General features: G+C 44.0%; 1 long non-coding RNA gene across 1 annotated transcript; it reads left to right on the top strand.

The window, feature by feature from the left end:
• Positions 1-4,406: 4,406 nt before the first annotated feature.
• On the top strand, positions 4,407-21,393 carry LOC139079585 (uncharacterized). Its single transcript, XR_011533313.1, has 3 exons — positions 4,407-4,605; positions 18,164-18,301; positions 20,530-21,393. It is a non-coding gene; the product is annotated as an uncharacterized lncRNA (long non-coding RNA).
• Positions 21,394-22,297: the final 904 nt, after the last annotated feature.

Raw genomic sequence — 22,297 nt, 5'->3', positions numbered from 1 at the left:
GATTAATACTGAAAAGGGCAAGGGCAGGGAAAGCTTGACAAGAGAATGATATTTCCCTAAAGGAAGGAAGATTCATTATAGCCCAACAAAGCAGTTTGGAAAAAGTGAAACTAAATCATCCCTGGGCAAATCGAGGCACTTAGCTGTGAAATGCCCCAAGAAACCCTCCTAGGGAAGAAAAAAAGAACAGTAGGTAGCTAGGAGCTCAATAATTCCTTCAAGGTGATTAAAAATGAAACACAACAAGCAAACAGCAATTAAAAAACCTCCAAGATCCTTCATAATGGAAATACAGCTTAGTCAATATTCCTCTATGACTTGCTCATTGTTGTATTCTCAATACCCAGTGTGTCTCAATAAATGCATATTGATGGAATGAATGGATGATTTATTATAAACCCTGAAAATATGTATATATACATGTATAGAAAGTATGTGTGGACAGGTACCATGTGTATAATATGTGGAAACAAACATGGTAGCAAAGAGGGCTAGCTCTAACTGGCCCAGCTGTTGAAAGCACGGTGCTAATAATAGCTTGGTTTCAGCACTGATTTTTGGGTAACTTAGAGAGTATACTCAAACTGCCCCAGCCACCTGTGGTAGTCTTTACTCTATTGTTGCTTGAAAAGGAGGTTGGGTGAGAGAAAAGAGACACATAGATGGGTTTCTGTTCATTGTTTTCCATGATGGTCTGTTGCATTAAGAACAGTGTCAGGGCCCATTAGGGAGAAACAGTCATAGAGCAAACAAAAGGCAGAAGTTCAGTTTCTGAGCCATCCTTCAGTTGACCATTCCTCTGCCTTCCTTTGGCCACCCCAGCCAGACTTCACTGTGTTTCTCCAGAATAATCTGGCTAAATGAGTTCTAAATGGCTTGGTGACCACCTCAGGGGTAAGTTCAGTAGCTTTTCCCATCCCACAATATTTGAATAGGATGTTCTCTCTCCTTCCTTGGAGTGGTGTTTGATCATGAGTCTTGGGACTTGCCTGCCAGACTGCATCCTGTTAGCTCTCACATGCGGCCCTGGCTGGGATCAGCTCAATTTCTCCCCACTGGGATAGATATCTCACAGCTGGATTAGACACATCCATTCTTCCTCTGGGACAACCCAAATCCCTCTGTGTCCACCCTCACTGGTGCTGGGTGAGCAACGCATCACTGTGCATGTGGAACTCTGAGCGTCCAACCCTGCCTCAAAGCATTGCCAGGCAGAACGAGTCACTGCAAGGACACATCTTCTTTTGATGACAGAAAAATGCCCTACACTTTTCTCTGTCATTCCCTAAGGGGCAAAGCTGTTGCTGTCAAGTAGCTGTCCTGGATCTGAAAGAGGTGGGCACTTGGACAGGGAGATACTCTTTAAAAGGTGGATACTGTTTAAAAGGAGGATACAGTTAGGCTGGAAGGAATCAGCTGGAAGCGTGATCATGTGAGGGCCAGGTGAGGCTGGAAGACACAGGAGAAAAGGTAGAAACACATACCCACTCATTGTTTGGGGAGACAGATGATTGACACAATCTGCTTCTCTCTGTCCAGGCTTGTGCAATCGTCTCCAGCCACACAATAGATTTGTCACTGTTGTAAATGGAAAATTCTTTGGCTGGACTTCAGACCATGTTCTTATACTGACTAAGGATGAGATGATGGGCGGGTTACTTCACATCTCTGGGCTTCAGTCTCAATCTATAAAATGACTGAGGTTTGTAACGTAATGGTCTTTCTAGTTATTATAATCTATTAAATTTCAACGTGTTCTCAAAGATGTAGTTTGGAAGGAAAAAAAAGAATTTGGAAGAAAAGAAAGTTCAGAAGCAGAACAAACTCTCAAGTCTTTTCATTTAGGAAAACAAAATTGCAGACACAAATTCCAACAGTGTCTCTTATTCAGTGACTTCCCATAATATCTTTTTTCAATAAAATGCAAATGACGGCAACAAAGCCCTCTGCATGAAGGGATTGCCAATTTCAGCATTCCAGCTTCTTAATAACACATCCTCTCAAAGATTTTCTATTTACAAGTTATTACTTCCTTACCCCTTTCTCAAAAGAAAATAGAATTTGGAAACACAATGTCACAGTTCAAGTAAATGAAACAGGGGACACTTCACTCCCTTTAGATTTCTAAGAGAAGCATCTTTATGACTACTTCTGCAGGGGCTTTAGACACCAATTCCTGTGGCTTCCCCTGGTTATTGGATCTTGCTTTTTAGATATCCCACAAACTCAGCACGTGTAACACTAAACTCCTAACCCCTGCCCCCTCTGCCCTTCAGTTTTCAATAATAATTGCACTTTATGTCTTAAAAGAACTTTACAATTTAGAAAGCATTTTCACATGCAGTCTTTATTTGATTTCTATTTTAAATCATCCCCATTTTTCAGGTGAAACAACTGAGGCTCAGAGAAGTTAAATGTCTTATAACTAAGATGATACAGGTTGTTTCCAGAACATTAGAGATGCTTTTCTTGACCTCATTTGTCTGTTAAAAATCCCTTGCTGGCTTCCTGTCACCTATAGAACAAAGTTCAGTCTCCTTAGCCTGGAATTCAAGGACTCCATCACACCCAACCCTCTCTCCAGTATTATTTCCTGTAAATTTAGACATTTTTCCCTCACATGACTCCAGACAAATCACCATTCCTAATCCACTTGCTGGTTTTCCCTTACACATTCTGTTCCTTCCATCCTACTGGGATCTTATCCATTGTTTAGGACGGTTCAAATACTGGGCCATAATCCTTTATCCAAAACCCTTGGGGCCAGATGTATTTTGAGCCTAGAACCTTCTTGGATTTAAGAAAAGAATAGAGCTTATACACTCTATATTACAAAATGTCTCCAAGAAATCTAGCGCAGCACCCTGCATTCAAATGCACTAACGTTTTGCAGCGAAGCATATGAATACCTATGCTAAGTGGAATAAATAAAGCTACTAAGTGGGTTAAGTGAAGTTTTGTCATCTAATCAGTTAAGAAAAGACTTGGTTTTTGGAGTTTTTGACTTTGGAATTGCTCATAAGTGACCACTGACCTGCATTGCTTTTTTCTGCCTCCCTGATTTGGCTTCCTCTCTTCTCAGGCCACCCTCCTTTCTGGCCCCTGAGAATTTTGTTCTATATATTCATTAATTCAGTTACTTATTCTGTAAATATTTATTGTGTATTATGTTAGATACTGAGAATCATGTGATAAATCAGATAAATCAGGCCGCCTCCTGCAGTTCCTGGTCTGGTAGTGAAAGCAGACACATAAAAAGGCAAAAACAGGTGGGATGAGTGCTAGGATGGAGCTGAGCACAGGGAATTATGGGAACAAAAAGGAGGCACCAACTCAGTCTGGGGTAGAAGGTGGAGGGGAAAACAGTAAAGATTTTCCGGAAGTGAAATCATCTGGGCTGGACCTTGAACAAGGTGTAGGGGATAGCCAGGCTAAGAAATGGAGAAGGGAACTGAAGGCAGAGAGAACAGGATGTTAATAACATGGAGGAAAGGCAAAGCTAGGGTGATTGGCATCTGCAAGTATTTTGGCTTCAGAGGATTGAAGGATGTGTCGAGGGACAGGGCAAGAAGTGCAATTACTGAGCTTGGCTGGTGCTAGAACTTAGAATACCTTGTATGGGTGCTAATGAGTTAATAATACTTTATCCTTAAAGGCCATGAGTATAGGACACAGCATTAACCGCATCGTGGAAAATGAACTGGAGGGAGGCAGGACTGGAGGCAGGACTCTTTAAGATGCTCTCGTTGTAACCAAGGGTTGGGGGCAACACTGAGGAAGGGGAGGCTCTAGGACTTCTTCCCCCCCGTGACAGCACTTGTCCCAGATTGCCTTGTGTCCAATTTCATTTTACCAGTGAATGATCTTTCAGGCAAGGATCATGTCCTAATTTATTCATTCAACACATTTTCTGGAACATCTGCAATGGACTGGGACCGCTCTAAGCCCTGGGGATACTCTGTGAAGAAGCCAAGCCAGACTCTTCTTCTCAGGGAGATATTTATTCAAAGGGTTTGGGGTGGGGTGTCAAACAATAAAAAATAGACAAACAAGCAAGCTAAATTCAGACGGTGAGAGGTAGGTGTTGCGAATAAAATAAAACAGTTATGTGATAGTGTGAGTGGAAGGAAGGGAAGCTCTCTCAGAGGAAGCCATTCTGTCTGAGTCCTGAATGAGAAGTGTCAGCCATGCAAAGAGTGGGGGAAAGAGCATTCTAGGGAAAAGCAACAGTGATTGCAGAATTCTTGGGGTGAGAACTGTCTCGTGATCTAGGCAGAGAGAAGTGCCCAGAGCAGTTGGAGCATAGAGAGCTTAAGGGGTAGTGATGTGTCAGGAGTGGGATGAGGGACAGGAACTGGGTCACGTGGGGCTTTCTTGCTGATGGTAAGAAGTTTGGATTTTATTGTGAGGAACTTGAGAAGTCATCAGAAGGTATTACACAAGTGAGTGTTATCACACAGTTTAGATTTTACAAAGTTCACTTGGCTGCTGTGCAGAAAATGGATTGAGAGATGACAAGAATGGAATTAGGAGATGTTTAAGTCTACTGCAAGGATCCATGTAAGAGGTAATTGACCAGAGCTGGAGTGGTGAGATGGAGAGAAGGTAAGAGATCGTGGCTCTGTTTTGGACTTGCCTATGGAGCGTGTGTGTGTGTGTGTGTGTGTGTGTGTGTGTGTGTGTGTGCGCACGCGCGCGCACGAGAAAGAGAGAGAGAGAGAGAGAGGGAGAGAGAGAGAGAGCGGGAGGGAGAGAGAGAGAGGGGGAGAGAGAGAGAGGGAGGGGGAGAGAGAGGGAGAGAAGTAAAGGCTAATGCAGATATCAAGGGTAATGTGGTCACCTCAAGACAAGGCACGTAAGTAGCCCTAAAAAAGTGTGTGATGCATTGAAAGCATGTGTTTCTCTTTATTTAAAAAATATCTTCCCTCTGAACAGTGATTTAATAATTTAATGATTTAATAATTTAATTTTACACAGCCTGTGCATCATACGAGCTTAATGAAAGTGTTCTGAGAGGTTTTTCAACAAAATTGCATTTAGAAGTAAATATTTACTGCAGTACAACTCACTTGTGAAATTAAGTCATCTTTATGAGGCACACAATTATTTGTTTAACTAGTCAGCAGCATAATATCTATGGAATTATAAAATGTGAAGTCTTTCTAACTATTTACCTCACTTGGAAAACATAAACACAGACTTTTTTAAAAAGTGCAGTCACAGACAAAACAAGTTTCTAAGCACCTCAAAAACATCTAGCAAGTATATGTGCCATGCCTGACTGGGTACAATTAGAAATCTTGGAAAATCGGGAAGCCATGACTTCTTCTGTGCCTTTTCCCAGTTATGAAGCAAATTCCAAGGTCCTGGAATAAAATTCAGTTGTGCATCTAGGCTATTGTGTCCGTGCATAACATTTCCCAGACTCACTGAGGACACTGAGAGGAATGAGAAATGATCTCTGCCCTAGAGGAATTCCTAGGTTAGTGGAGAGAGAGAGAGAGCCATATGAAGAAACCACCAATAACTGGGTATGATAAATGCTAAAGATAGATGCAAACTCAGGGTGCTGCTGTGGGAGCCCAGAGGGCAGCCAACCCATGGAGGAGTGGATGAAGGGTATAGTCAAGGGTCCGAGGAAAGGCTTCCTCAGGGGTGGGAGGCATGATTAGAATCTTAAAGGGTGAGCCCAGGCTATGCAGATGAAGACAGGGGAAAGGCAGAGAGAGCAACCTGGGAAAGGGTGGGGAGGTGAGAAAACCTAGTGAGGAACTGAGATGGAGGTGAGGAGGGTCATAACAGCAGAGCCCAACAAGTCACAGAGGATCTTGTCTGCTGTGCTAAGGACCTCATTCAGAGGACCATAAGGAGCCCCTGAAGGGAGTAAGCTGTAAGAGGAATGAGCAGATTGGCCTTTTACAAAGGTTTATTTGTTATCAGTGTGGATTGTTATGAGGGAGCATTGAAGGGTAGCTTGAAGGCCAGTGTCTAGAGGCAGGAAGAAAGAGTAGGAGGCTGCTGGGCCCCCAAACAGACAAACTGAGGCTCTGGGGTCAGGAGGGGGTAATCAGGAAGTAGGATAAACAATGGGAACGTGAAAGGAGGATGATGAAGGAGGAGATAAGGCTGCCTTAAATTTAGGCTAAACCTAGATTACTTTATATTTTAACAAAAAAGCAAGTAAGTGGCTCATCAAAGGGAACGCTCTCAACCTTAAACAACTACCAAGGATAACAACATCACATTTCCAGGCAAAAATAGTTTTTTCTGATTTTAACTCGTATTTCATAGATGAGAGCCATGACCCGTGAGTGTCATTTTACATTTGTTAGTGTTGTTTGATGCTAGTTCATGAGTTTGAAGATATTTTTTCAAAATGATATTTGTATTGCCTCCTAAGTATTTGACTTTAGCAAGGCATTGGATAAGAATCATGAGACTCAAATTTGCTGTCTGGGGGCAGAGCGGCGTGGTGAAAGAGCCTCGTTCTGGAAGCACCTGGGGAGCAGACTCACAGCCTCTAATAAGATACACGAGCTACTTTCCCCTTACCAGGCTGTCTTCTGCTTCTCTGTAAAGTGGAGTCATAAAAGTTATCTTGATACCCTTTGAGTTATAAAATGGGGTGTATTAATTTGAGATGTTTATTTGAACTTACTTTATATTTTAACTCCCTTTAATCCTCAAAACACTCCTCTGAATCTATTATTAGTCCCCTTTTATAGAAAGGTTCAGTCACTTGCCCATGGTCACCCTGCAAGGACATGGAAAATGTGGGTTTGGAAGCAGGCAGCCTGGCTCCAGGGCCTTCGCCCTTCACCCCCGCGCTCTACAGCTGCTCCCTTGTCCCGGATTAATTTTCCATTCTGCTCTAGAGGGACTTTTAAGTTGATTTTGGTTTTTCTGCGAATATGAACACTGCTTCAATAAACATGCTTTCATGTAACTCCTTGTTTTCACATGCAAGTGTCTCCCACAGACAATTGTTAAATTAGTGAACGAGGCCATTAGACTGAGGTGGCTTTAATGCCTTAGTAGCCTACAAAGGCAAACCCAAACCTAAGCCTGAAATGCCTCAAGTTTAAGAAATCAAAACCTAAGGACATGCAATCACAAACAGCCAATTAGGCTTTTCCAAATAAGGCATCCCTTAAGCTATAGCCAATCAAACGATTCTTTGCTTTGCTTCCGCATCTTCTCTATAAAAGTCTTTCCCCTGGCTTCTGTCGTGGAGCACTCTGAACCACTTCAGGTTTGGTCCTGCTTGATTCAAATCAATGTTTGCTCAAAAAAATTCTTGAAATTTTTAATATGACTCAGTTAATTTTTTTTAACACTATTAATGGAATTGCTGAGTCCTGGGGTACCCATTCACTCTATAGACTACTACACACTAGTTTCTGTCCCCATTACTCCACCAAAGCTGCTCCTTTACAAGTCATTGAAAGCCTCCATGCTGCCATCCCCAGTGGAACATGTCAGCCTTCTGTCTGACTTGCCATCCCAGCAGTGTTTGATGCCGCCTCTGATCACTGCCCACTTCCTCAAACACGTCTTTTTCTCCAGCTGCACCACATTCTCATAGGGTTTTTTCCCCTCCTTCCTTTCTTAGTCCCCCTGGTCAGCATCTCTAGATCTTCCTACCCCTTAAATATCGGAGATCCTCAGGACTCAGTTCCTGGTTCTCCTCGTGCTCTCTAACCAATCTCATTCGCACACATTGATCTTAAAGATCATCCACCCACTGACAACTCTAAAATTTACATCTCCAGCCCAGACCTCTTTGGAGCTCCAGAATTGTACTTCAGACTGCCTCTTTGACAGCTCCACTTGCAATGTCCCCAGGCATCTCAAATCTAACAGATGAGGGTCCGGCATGGTTGTGTAGTGGTGGGGTTCGTGCACTCCACTTTGGTGGCCGGGGGTTCACAGGTTCAGATCCCGGTGCGCACCTATACAGCACTCATCAATTCATGCTGTGGTGGCGTCCCACATACAAAATAGAGGGAGACTGGCACAGATGTTAGCTCAGGAACAATCTTCCTCAAGCAAAAAGAGGAAGATTGGCAATGAATGTGAGCTCAGGGCCAATCTTCCTCACCAAAAAAACAAAACCAAACAAAACAACACCTAACAGACGCAAAACCACTCTGGACTTGCTTCTCCTTCATTTATTTCCACCTAAATGGTACCACCATCTACCCAGATGATTATCTCAGAAGTTCCGGAATCTTGGAAATCAAGTCTCCAGGAGCCCTACACAAATACATTACCCATTGATTCAACCTCCCAAATATATCTTGATTCCTTGCACTTTCTCCATCTCCATTGCTAATACCCCAGCTTAGCCTCCATTTTCTCTTCTGGGCTATTGAAAGTCTGCTCACTTGCCTCCCCACTTTTGATCTCCATACAGCATCCTGAGTGATCACCTAAAAATGCAGATCTGATATTGTCTCACTTCTTGCTTAAAAACATTCAGTTAAAAAATTGCCTTCCCATTAGTAGAAAATTGAAACAACTTATCCTGTTCTAAAAGGTCTAGCCCAGTGGTATTCTTCCTCGGTTGTACATTAGAATCACCTGGGAGCTTTTTCAACATTCTTATATCCAGAGCCCACTTCAGAGCAACTATTAAGATCTCTGCGGGGGGCCAGCCCGGTGGCACAGCAGTTGAGTTCGCACGTTCCACTTTGGCGGCCTGGGGTTCTCTGGTTTGGATCCCGGGTGCAGACATGGTATCGCTTGGCAAACCATGCTGTGGTAGGCGTCCCACGTATAAAGTGGAGGAAGGTGGGCACGGATGTTAGCTCAGGGCCAGTCTTCCTCAGCAAAAAGAGGCGGATTGGCAGCAGTTAGCTCAGGGCTAATCTTCCTCAAAGGAAGAAACAACAAAAAAAGATCTCTGCCTATGGGACCTGGGCACCGGTACTTTTTCAAACCTCCCCCCAGTGATTTTTAGGTGAAGCCAGGGTTGAGGACCACTGAGCTACCCTTTTTTAACTCTCCACCTAATCTCACATTTCTCTCCCATGTGAAAAAATACAGTCTGACCTCGATAGAGTCCTGGCAGTTTTATGCTTTCAAATATGTCCTTCCCTGTGCCTGGAATGCCTCATTCTGGGTCTGGCTAAATCAGACTCACACTTTGTTTCGCCTACACTTTCCTTCAGCAGTTAGGACTTCTAAATCCTTGCCCATCTTAGTTATTTCCCGTCTGTCTTATTCTCTAAGAGACTTAGTTGTTTCATTTCATCGTGTCATTTATCATAGTGTGTAATTACATGTTTATCTGGATGGTTATTTACTAAATGTCTGTGTTCCCCAGTGGTCGGTAGGCTCCTGGAAGGCAGGGACCAGATTGGCTTGAGCGAGCTCACTCTCAGCATCTACCACAAGGCCTTGCCCACAGCAGGCGCTCTGTGGGTCCCAGGGACACGGAGAACAGTGATTCGTCCAATAGCAGTTAGCTGTGCCATTTACTAACCTCCTGATAAAGGGAAAATCCTTGATCTCCTTCAATCTCAGTGTGAAACATGGCTAATAATCACTATCTTGCTAACTTCAGAGTCATCTGAGATTCAAGTAAGATGATGGATCAGAATATACCATGTGTATCATAAGGTATTAATAAATACTGGAAAAATTGCTAATATTTTCCAGTAATTATCAGCTCAACCCATCTGTAAATAGAGTCTGATTTTTTTGTAGATCAGGAAAGTGGTTCAGGGAGCTCAAAAAATTGTTCTTAGTTGCCAAAGGTGCTGACTCTCGAGCGGGGGGTAACCAGATCCTGGCACAACCTAGCTCTTCTCCCTTCTCTCCTCCCTTCCCCCCTCTTCCCTCCTTCCCTCTTCCTTCTCTCTTGGCTCCCCATTGTCTCAACTCCCACCCCTGTCTCTCCACATAATTACTTTTTAACACCGATAATCCTTACTTGACCTCATCCTCAAAACTTTTACGCACTAGGGGACGGTTTCCTACAACTCACTGCTACAGGAAATTATTTAATAATGCCCAGTGTGCTGCTGAGAGCCAAAGCAGCTCCGCCAAATGACGATGGAACCAGGGACCACGGGGGTCTGGCCCCTTCACAGCCTCAAGTCATTCAATTAGTCTCTTGTCAAACCGGAAGAACAAGGAGTGATAAAGCAGTGGAGAACTCATTCACAAATGGGATTTGCTTTAAGATCCTGAAGTATTTTTAAGGGGAAGAGCGAGGAAGTATGAAAACATCTTTCATTCAATAGACACTTAGCGTTTACCGCAGTAGGAGCTGGTGTTTATGCCAGCACTCTATCAAGTTGTATCCTCTTCCTTGTCTGATTTGAACAACAGCTCTGTGAATGTCATTTTATAAAGGAAAAAACTCAAGAAATGCTCTATAAATGTCTCCAGGTCACAGAGCTGGGAAGTGGTGCTGATGTGACTAGAAATTCTTAAGCCAAATCTTGAATTTTTTTTTCCATTGTAGCAAGCTACCAGATGCTGAGAAGGCTAACATGGGATATCAAAAATTCAGGAGGCATTTTTGAACTGTCCTTTCTGCCTGCTTTGCCCCTGCCACCACTACCTAATCCTCCTGGTGACCACCACTTCTTGGAAGAGCTCTGCTTCTTCTGAGAGCTGTCCCTTTCTCTGGGAGTCCTCTTCCTGTTGCAGTCCCTCCATGTCCCTTTACCCCTCCCTTCCTAGAGGGCTTGTGTGAACATGGACCTCCCAGCTGGTTGGATGCTGCAGATTCTGATTGTGTATCATCCAGACCTTTCCCTCGACTTCCTCCCACTCAATCTGTAGGCCATTTCTCTGAATTTCAAATAATCAGCTGGAAAACAACTGAGGGATGGATGCCACTCTCCTTCAAGCTGCCCCTTCCCAAAGCCATGGCTGTCCTGGGATCCATCCCAACCAGAGTTGCCAAATAAAATACAGGAGATGCAGTTAAATTTGAGTTTCATATACACAGTGAATAATTTTTTTTGTGGTATAAATATCTCCCAAGTATTGCTTGGGATATACATATACAAAAATTTGCTTGTTTATCTGAAATTCAAGCTGAACTGGGCACCATGTTTTGGTTTTTGCTAAATCTGGCAACCCTAATCCCAACTCTTCCATTTCCTGGGGACCCAGGTATTGGGAAGGAGCTGTGTGTGGGGAGAGGTTGTTTGGGCTGGGCTATAGGAGGCTGCTCTGGTCCTAACTCTTCTATATACTCACTGTGAGGCCTTGGTGGAGTCTTTATCCCTCTCAGTGACTCAGTGTCCCCATCTGCACAGTGGGAGGTTAAATTGGGTGGTCTCTGAGGAGATTACTGGCATAGGAGAGTAGTCCTGTATTTTCCATGCTCCTACCACCTTGCTCAGATGATAAAAGGGGACGGTTAGTTAATTATGGCACATGCTCCCACTAAGTACAAACTTCTAAGTGCAAGAATTGTTTTCTATTCACAGGCAGTATGATATATTGTAGGGAAAAACCAAAACAACAAGATTTTGACATTCTGAGTTGAAGACCTGGCAACACCATTTACAAGTTACTTAACCTACATAAGCCTCAGTTCCTGCATCTTATTACAATTGGAGGGTTGATGTAAGTTCCTAGCACATAACAATCACTTAATAAGCAGTAGCTATTATCACTGAGTTTGGATTTCCAGAGCCTGGCAAGGGTTCTGACCCAGGATTGGCACTCTAAGTATTAGATGTAAAAAAAAATGAAGGGGTAATTGGAGAGCTAAACTTAAAGATTAACTGGCCATTAGCACCGAGGGATGCCTGGAAACTTCCTTCTTGTGGAAGGATTCCAGTAGGGCCACATATACTGGGCTTCATGAGAAGGTAGTTGCCTTAGAGCCCCTGAGCAGGCTCACAGTCAGCTCACAGGGATGGGTAGGGCCTGGGGCCCTCATCCAGGCTCAGCCAATCGGTTCAGAGTAATGGATCTTTGAGCAGGAGATTTCTTGCAACTGTCAGGGCCTGGCTCCAGTGCACAAACTCCAGGCTCAGGATATCTGGCCACTTCCCAGGCAGTTGGAAGCATCCAGTACATTCTTGGCCACAGCACATAATATGTAGATGAGGAAGTGGGAAGCATAATTTATTCTTTGGGCAAACTAGGGCTGATGAATGGGTATGTTGACTGAACTTTCTGATTGGAGTGCCAACTGCAGAAGATAAATGAAGTCCTGAATCTGGGGGAGCTGAGAGTGAGAGCCAGTCCAGGGAGAAGGGTGGAGGAAATTGAGAAAGATGGGGAGAACTGGCATCCAAGAGGGTCAGCGCCTAGGTATGCTGGGCTATCTGTGCTGCTTGAAGCAACAGCAGAGAGGCAGCCTGCAGGTGGGAGAGCTCTGGTCTTTTGGTGGAATTGGTCCACTCAGAACAGAGTTCAGGCCCCTGGCAGGTACCATGTCACTATGAATAACAACATTAATAACTAACATTTATTCGGCATTTACTGTATGTCAGGCATTGTACTGAGTACTTAACATGGATTGTGGAATCTAATCATGATGATTGGTCTCTGAGCTATTTACTAATAGCAGGGCTCATAGTAGCTGATGTAGCTGGGTGTTAAAATATTGAAATAATTCAAATCCAGGTAGTAAATTGCTGCTGCTTCTGGATGCCTCTGCCTCTCCCATGAGGCAGGAAAGCAGGGGACTGTTCTGAGGGATCTGGTGCTATGCTACACTGGTTGACCCACATTTTTAATGTGGTCGTGGTAGACTGAATAACGGCTCCCAAAGATATCTAGGTCCTATTCCCTGGGATCTGTCAATTACCTTATGTGTCAAAAGAGACTTTGCAGATGTGATTAAGCTAAGGATGAGATGGGGAGATTTCCCTGGATTGTCTCGGTGGGCCCTAAATGCAGTCAGAAGTGTCCTTATAAGCGGGTGACAAGGGGAGATCTGACACAGAAGGCTGAAGGTGACGTGATGATGGAAGCAGAGGGAGACTTGAAGATGCTGTGCTACTGGCTTTGAAGTTGGACAGAGTAGCCACAGTCCAAGGAATGCAGCTCTCAAAGCTGAAAAGGAGCAGAACAGGGCTTCTTTCCTGGAGCCTCTGGAGGGAGCACAGCCCTGCTGACACCTTGCTTGTGGCCCAGTGCAACTGACTTCAGACTTCTGGCCTCTGGAACTGTAAGCATATAAATTTGTCTTGTGAAGCCACCAAGTTGGTGATAATTTGTTCGAGCAGCATAGGAAACTAATACAGTTGTCTTGACTAATAACAGTTCAGCAAGGAGACTACAGCTTGATGGGGTAAGTGATTTGCTCCAAGTTGACGGTCTGTGTTTGAATTTGGACTCCTAACTCCGGAACCCATATTCGTAACCACTAAGCTGCCTCGCAATAATGCTTCAAGGAAATTATCATTAAACCCTTTTCGACATGAGACCCATCCATCGCATAGAATTACATCAGTTTGTCCAAGGTCAGAGCTTTGCCTAAAGACAGAGCTGGGATTGGGAATGCAGGGGGATCTCGTTCTAATGATTTCTATATTACAAAGTCCTCCTGCCCTGTGGCCTGGGCTAAATAATGGCTGCAACTCGGAGGTTTGTAGGTATCTAGAATTCAGCCCAGGTCAGCAGTTGCTGGCCTCTCAAGGGGCAGCCAGTATCCCTCAAGTGCTGGTGGCAAGATTGCAGGTATTCATTTTGGCCAAGTGGGGTGGCTTAGGAATGTAGGTGGAGAAGCAGCCTGGGCCTGCTGGTTGTGCTGCTACAGGGAGCTGCGAATACCGGGGTGGGGGAAGGAAGTGGCCCTGACTCAGCCAAACCACATACTGCTCTTGCTCTGGAAGAGACCACTTTCGGGATTCGGCAATATCCAGAAAAATCAGTGGGAGGATGCTGCTTGCCTGGCAGGCAGGCTGAGGCACACACCTCAGAGGGACCCATGGGACGTCCGTTAGCCAGGGCTTTCCTGGCCAGCTGTGGTTAGTTTGTGCCAGTGCCTCCATTCAATCTTGCATTCTGTGAGAAGCTTCCTTGCGCCAGATCACTATGTAGATTTCAGGTAGGGCCAAAGAATGAATGCAGAAACTCTATAGTTGTGAGAGACTATGCATACATAAAGTAGGATCTTGGGCCCAAGTTAACATTCTCATCTCCGTGCACAATTCATTTCTCTTGTTCATTTTCTCCAAATTACCACATCTATGAGGCAGTATAAGACAAGTACCAAAAGAAGGAGACTGATTCCTGATAGAGTGGAGGAAGGAAGGGCCCCATAGGGCACAGTCACCAAGGATATTAGACTGAGCCTTCAAAAATGAATAGGTCCTGTGGTGGGTTGAGTTGTGTCTGCCAAAAAGATATGCTGAAGTCTTAACCCCAGGCACCTGTGAATGTGACCTTATTTGGAAACAGGGTCTTTGCAGCTGTGATCAATTTAAGATGAGGTCATTAGGGTGGGCCCTTAATCCAATACGACTGGAGTCCTTACAGAGAGGACAATGCCATATGAAGGCACAGAGACACATAGATATGTAAGGAAGAATGCCGTGTGACAACAGAGGCAGAGATTGGAATGATGCAGCTGCAAGCCAAAGAACACCAAGGATTGCTGGCCCCCACCGGAAGCGAGGAAGAAACAAGAAAGGAGTCTACCTTGTAGAGAAGGCAGGCCCTCCTGACGCCTTGATTTCAAACTTCTGGCCTGCAGAACTGGGAGAGAATAAATTTCTGTTGTTTGAAGCCACCCAGTTTGTTGTACTTTGTTCTGGCAGCCCTAGGAAAGTACTATAGGCCAGAGGGCTCATGCCTTAAGGTAGCTCATTCTTTTTCATGTCTCCTTCAGCCCTGCCGCACAGAGGCTCAAACTAGAGCTGAAAGTAGAGATGTGGGAAGAGCTGTATGAGCAAAGGGCTAGTGGCTGGAAGATCTGGATTATGTTTGAGGGAAAAATGAATTTGGCTGCAGAGCAGACAGCTATGGTGAATGAGGCTGGATAGGCAGGCTGGGGCCAGATTGTGACTGGCCTCGTTGCCAAGCGAAATATAATATTCTCAGCTTTGGGCTTCCTCTTTCTCAGAGGAGTATAGCATGTGAGTCTCACGTAAATTACCGTGAAGACAAAACATCAGAGCAACCTTCCCCTCCTCCATACCTTATGCAGACACACTGGAGTTTTTATTTTGAAAATTCCTGCTTGACTGTTCTGAAAAGTTGATAACCTCCCTAATTTCTACCTACAGTTGGAACAAATTGAGAGGCAGATGCAAAAGTCAGCATAGTGGATATCAAAAGATGACTTTCAATATGATAAAACCTTGTTTGGATGCATGATTTAGTGTGAGAGCCACACGCGCCTGACCGTGGAATAGTTAGACCGTAAGGAAGTTGGAGTCTGCAGAACAGACCTGCTAAACCATAGTCACTACTTGCTCTGGTTTGGAGTGGCAGGGGAGAAGTTGAGTGAATCCCCAGGCTCAGGATTTTTGATGAAGATGCCCATAGAGAGCCATGGAGCAAGTGCTGTTGCCACCAACCAGAGGACTCACTGCCCCTCTGGAGGGAGGAGTCAGGGCTGGGCAGGAGACCAGAGTGCCCAAGGAAGGTCAGAGGTGTGGAGAATATGCTTTCCACTCCTTGAAACCTTACACTTTGACTGCATGTGTCTATGGGACACCATCCTAGGTGAGAGAGGGCTCGAGTGGAAGAAGTGGGAAGGGGAGAGGAACAGCCTTCAAACCCACATCGAGATGGTGAAGGCCTGTGGGACACTGAGGAGGAACCAGGTGAGACAGAATACCCGGGTTAGAGTCAGAAGACGTGGGATATTTTTAGCTTTGCCATAAACTTGTTAACTTTCTTGCAAGCTCCTTCTCCTTTTGGGCATTAGTCTGTCAGTGGACCAAAAAAAAAGTTTGTGTGTGTATGTGTGTGTATCCTATATATTTGATATGTATAGTATACATTTACATATGATATATATCATATGTTCATACATATATCTATATGTATATATGATCCTTCTAAGTCCAGAGCTAAGGTCATGATCTTGGGGACAGGGGCCTGACTGAAATGTCTCTGGAAGAAAATATATAGACAACTCTTTAACTGGACATTGATAGAACAAATGCCCACCAATAAAACTTTGCCTGGATGAAAAGAGAGAAATCTGGTCCATCACTGCCAGTTTCCAAGCATCTCACAGGGCAGTCTATTTTTCATGCTGGCATTTGGCATCACTTTGACATGGCCTGAGAGCAGTGCTTGGAGTGATAAATAGAAAAGGATTTGACTCCTTCAGGCTTCACCAGGATGGGGCCATTCTACGGACAAATGATGGTGTCCATAGAGCTGGGAGGCAGGGGAAATTTCCCCCCAGCCTCGAGCCCCACTCTGTCTTGGTGGGAGAAGGTGGAGGAGGCAGGACCCTGGGCTCCTGAGTAGGAGGTAGCCTTCCCCAGGGCTCTGGGCTCCTCATGCGTCTGTCTGCCCCTAACTGAGCTCTAGGACGGCTCCCAGATCTCCATCCTCAGTCCACAGCTCTTCTCTTTGTAAACTCTCCCAGACTGCTTTAACCACCTCCTATACGATGCTGAAGACTCCTAGATTTGTGTCTCCAGGCTGCTCCAGGCTTGGTCTTCCTATTGCCTGGAGGACATCTCTACCTAGATATCCCAGAGGAGCCTCAAACTCAACATGTTGAAGACTGTAGTCAGTATCTTTCTTCCCTGTCCCCAGATCCGTTTTCCTTTCTCAGTGAATGATGCAACCTCTACCTGGTCACCCAAGAGAGAAGCAGAGAGTCATCTGAGCACCCTCCCTCCATCCCCCACCAAACACTGAGTCCTGACAATTCTATTCCCTTGACATCCCCCTGTATCTGCCCCTCCTCTCCATCCTCAGTCTACTGGCTCCTGGCAGGCTCCTAACTGCTCTCCTTGCCTCTGAACTCACTTTCTCCTCCCTCTTCCTCCAGAAAAGGGGTCAGCAATTTTTTTCTGTCAAGGGCCAGATGGTGAACATTTCTGGCTTTGTGGGCCCAATGGTCTCCATCACGACTACTCAACCCTGCCTTTGCAGTGCGAAAGCAGCACAGACAATATGCAAAAGAATGAATGTGGCTGTGATCCAACAAAACTTTATTTACAAAGACAGGTGGAGGGTGAGATTCGTCCCACAGGCCATAGTTGGCTGGCCCCTGCTCTACACTGGGATCAAAGTGATCTTTTTAAAAGTCAAGTCACATCATGTTCTCTGTCTTGCTTAAAGGCCTTCAGTGCCTCCCCATCAGCTCCAAGCTCTTCCCAGAGCCCGGTGGATCTGGCCCCTTGCCAGCTCTCACACTGGAGATTGCACTACAGCCCCTGCATTATTTGTGGCTCTGTCTTGTTTGCAATTCCCAGAACAAGTGGTTCTATTTGTCAATGCCATACTTTTGTACACCTATCCCCTCAACCTAGAAAGCTGCTTATCTTCCTACCACCCAGCTTCTGGGGATGCTGCTCATCTTTGTAAACTCAATCCAGACACCCTTCTTTCTTGACTTCATTCATTCATGCCTTCATATGTGTATTCCCTTAGCATTTATTTATAAGCCATTTGGCGAGCAGTTACCATGTGCCAGGAAGGGCCAATACAAAGCATAGTGACATGGGGGTGGAAGCTGAGGACTGCTTAGCATGGGCTTCATATGAATAGATTGAGGTTTGAGGCATTTTTTCCAAATGAGGTTACCTACGGGATTAAGAGAAGTCATTTATCATGCAATTTTAAATTTGTGTCCCATTACAGGAACATATTGTCCAAGGTGTACTATAATTCAGTTTCTAAAAAATACTTGAATTATTCTGTGACTAAAAGAATAATGTGGCATTCTATTTTTTAAAACATTCATTTGGTACATACAAACATTGAAAACACAGCATAATTTTTGTCATCTCTTTCTGGCATTGCTTCATTTTAAATTATATTAGAAGTTTAGAATAAACAACCATGGGTCCTTTGGAGTTCTAAGAGGTTATGGGGCAGTGGTGTCACAAGGGGGCAGCTAGGGGGGAGATGTCTGGAACTGCTTTTCCCAAATCTCTGGCAGTGTCCCCACCAAAGTTGTGCCAAATGAACTTGTGATCGCTGGAACAAGTAACATAGGGCTTGCATGAAAATGGAACTTTAGTCCAACTCTCATTCCACACAGGCTGCTGTCCCTAAACAGCCCCCACATGGAAATTCTGCAGGTGCCACTGCCCAGAGCTGGGCGCTGTTCTAGATGCTGGACGTACAGTGGTGACGGAGAGACACATGGCATCCCCATTCCTGGAGTTTTCATTACCGTGTAAGTCACAAGTAAACAAGATGGTGTGAGCTCTTGATGACAAAGGAAATTATACAAGTGAGGTGACAGAGGGACAGATATGGGTGGAAGAGAAAGATTAGGGAGGGTCACTGGGCATTTCCACTTCAGATGGAGGGGCCATAGGAAAGTTTCCTGAATTGTACAATTCCTGACTGTGGTCCCACTAGACATGGCTAGCTTCGTAATTAAGCTGTCACGTTCCATTTATTCATTTGTTTACTCATCTGTCTCCCCCTGTCGACTGTGAGCTCCACATTAGCAGAAACCCCACCGAGTGCTCCCTGCACCCCTGGTGCCCGGGCCCTAGGAGCTGCTCTATTAGAATTTGCTGAGTGAGTACATCTCGTTGCGCCCTCCAAATGCTGCCTGCAATTCTGCCCCTAACTGCAGTAAGTAATTTAGGGAGACCAAGGCAGCATTAGCGGAAACTTGAACTTAAAACTCAGTGGCACGCCCACTCCAAAGGCAGATAACTGAAGGGAAATGATAATACACGTGCCTTAAATTTACCTTAGAAATGGAGAGCCAACATCTTCCAGACAAGTGCTGTTGGGGTTTCACCAATCATCTAAACATCTTAAAAATAGCCCAAGACATTGAACACACACACGAAACGTGGCTGGCTGTAGCTGCTTGTGGTGATGCCTCTAGACAAAAGAGCCTGATCCTACAGTAAAGACATGTCCTCGAAGTTCTGATGGGCAGAGCATTGGTTTTTAAATCCTACTTCTCAAACAAAATTTGTTTTTACGTATTTTTTATTTCCCAATCATGAAAGGAATACTGACTTACTAGAGAACATTTGGAAAATATAGAAAATTGCTTTGGCACATTTCCTTCTAGTCTCTGCTCAATACGACTCATACACTGACAGCAGTTAGGAATAAGCAGGATAGGAGGGAAAATACCATCTATTTCTCTCTTTTTGTTGTTGCAAAGCGTACTTAACACAAAATTTACCATTCTAACTATTTTCAAGTATACAGTTTAGTGGCATTAAGTATGTTCACAATGTTGTTCAACCATCACCATTATCAATTTCCAGAGCTTTTTCTTCATCCCAATCTGAAGCTCAGTACACATTAACCAATAACTCTCCATTCCCCTCTCTTCCAGCCCCTGGTAACCACCATCTACTTTCCATCTCTATGAATCTGCCTATTCTGGATGCCTCAAGTGCGTGGACTCATACAGTATTTGTCCTCTTGTGTCTGGCTTATTTCACTTAGCATAACATTTTTGAAGTTCATCTATGTTGTAGCATGTATTAGAATTTTTTCCCTTTTTAAGGGGGTTAAATTAATTCAAGAAGGAGGTCCTTAGACTGAGGGGACTCTAATGCCTAGGCAGCCTATGTCAGCAAACCAAAACTCAAGTCTGTAATTGCCTCAAGTTTACGAAATCAAAAAACTAAGGACAGCAAATCACGAATAGCCAGTGAGGCTTTCTCAAATAAGGCAACCACTTAAGCTATAGCCTATCAAATAATTACCTTGCTTTGCTCCCACACTTTCTCTATAAACGTCTTTTCCCTGCCCGCTGTCAGTGGTGGGCTCCTAACCACTTCTGGTTTGGCTCTGTCCAATCCGAATGAACTTTTCCTCAACTAAACTCTTAAAATTTTTAATATGCTGTGGTTTATCTTTTAATAAGGGTGAATAATATTCCATTGTACATATATACCACATTTTGTTTATCCATTCATCAATAGACATTAAGGTTTTTTTGCCCTTTTAGAATATTGTGAATAACGCTGCTATGAACAAGAGTATGAACATGAGTACAAGTATCTGTCTGAGGCCCTGTTTTCAATTGTTTGGGGTATAACCTAGGAGTGGAATTGCTGGATCGTATGGTAATTCTGTGTTTACCTTTTTAAGGAACCGCCCAACGGTTTTCCACAGCTGCTGCACCATTTTACATTTCTACCAGCAGTGCACAGGGGTCCCAATTTCTCCACACCTTGACCAACGTTTATTATTTTCCATTTTTTATCCTAATGGGTGTGATCTGGTATCTCAGTTTGGTTTTGCTATGCATTTCCCTAACGTATGTCTCTTTTTCATAGAGAAGGAGACTAAGTCACAGCAAACTAACTTAGCTCAAGATCACATAGCTGCTAATTTGCAGACACAGGATTCAAATCCAGTGCCCTCTTACTCTACTGTTCATGTTTTTAATTGCCTCTTTGGTTTGCCTCCCTTCAGATCAGAAATACTTGAAATGGTTTTCGGCAAGAAGCAGGACCTTAAGTGGGAGATTCTGCTGTTATCCAGACCTTCATCAAAATATTCATTTAATGGACACAAGAGATGGTCCCTGCTTTCAAAGATCTCTCAAACTTTGATAAGTGCTTCTCAAACTTGAGGTGAAGAACTAGTTTTATTTCTTTAGTTTCCATTCCATTCCATACTGATAATTTTGTAAACCACATTGAAAATGAGTTACTAGAAAAATAAAATGAGAAAAAGATATATATATATATATGTGTATAATACAAGCCCAAATACCTTATTTGATTCACTGCAAAAAATTACTCTGTCAAGGGGCTGGCCCCGTGGCCGAGTGGTTAAGTTCGCGCGCTCCGCTGCAGGCGGCCCAGTGTTTCGTTGGTTCGAATCCTGGGTGCGGACATGGCACTGCTCATCGGACCACGCTGAGGCGGTGTCCCACATGCCACAACTAGAAGAACCCACAACGAAGAATACACAACTATGTACCGGGGGGCTTTGGGGAGAAAAAGGAAAAAATAAAATCTTTAAAAAAAAAATTAAAAAAAAAATTACTCTGTCAAATAGCTATAAACGTTTATAGCTGTAAAGTACAGTACTTTCAATTTCTGTACTTATCTCACCGTGGATCAGTAAGAGGGCACAGACAACACTGTTCACAAATCACATACCACAGGAGGAGCATGATTCCAAAAAAGAGACATGTTGAATTTTGAAGGACAAATGTGAGTTGGGCATTGTTAATATGGAATGCCTGAGCCTCCATTGTTTCCATCTCTTTTCTTGAGAAACTAGAACCTAGAGCACGTGGCAGATTCCAAGGGCATTAAAATTTGGCTGCCAAGTATTGGTATATTAAAATAAAAATAGACTTGGAGTCAGGCAGATCTGGGGTTAAATTCTAGAAGCTGTGTGTCCCAGCTTGGTGATCTTGAGCAAGTCAGTTCTTCTCTCTTAACCTTATTATCATCGTTCTTAAAAATGAGACTAGAAAGTCCTATCTTACAGGGATGCTGTTGAGATGGAATGCCATTAAGGATGTAGATCACTTAGCACAGTGCCCAGTCTGTCATAGTCACTCAAGCAATGAATGGTACTCCCTTCCCTTTTCCCTTGGCCAAGGTCTGACAGCTTTCAAAAGCTGCCAGCAGAGTACCAGACCACAGCAGTCTAAAAATGCATCCTCTCTTAATTACTGTTTGGTTTGCAGGGAGACTGACTCATCTTTAGCCTCAGCAGCAGCAGGTCTTGGTCAGGAGAGAGGTGATGCAGGGCCACTGGACGTGCCCTGGAGCTCTCTGCCTCTTCCCAGCATGCTCTGCGCTGCTGCCACATTGGGACCATTCAGACTCTGCAAACTGAAAATGCTGCTAATATGCCATTTTATTTAAAAAAGCTGGACTTTGGAAGAGCCAAACAAGGGGTCCTAACAAAGCAAATGCAGTGTATCCCATTATCTTGGCTTTACTTCAAAAGAACCAAATAGTCTATCAAAGATGTGGCACCATCTTTGAAAATCTGTGAAATCCTGGTATTCTAAGACTTTGGCAAATAAATCACATTTCCCATCCTCCACCCTTTCCTTTTGGCAAGACTTTTTTGGACATAATGCATGATAGATCTTTGGTTTGGGGATCTGGGGTAAATTCTATATCCAGAATGCCAGCTATGTGATCTTGGAAGAATCATACATAAAATGGGTTGATAATTATCATTATAATGCTACAATTCCTGTTTTGAAATA

This window comes from Equus przewalskii, chromosome 26, assembly GCF_037783145.1.
Source record: "Equus przewalskii isolate Varuska chromosome 26, EquPr2, whole genome shotgun sequence".
In the NCBI taxonomy this organism is placed as follows: Eukaryota; Metazoa; Chordata; class Mammalia; order Perissodactyla; family Equidae; genus Equus; species Equus przewalskii.
This window is presented reverse-complemented; position numbering and strand designations above follow the sequence as displayed.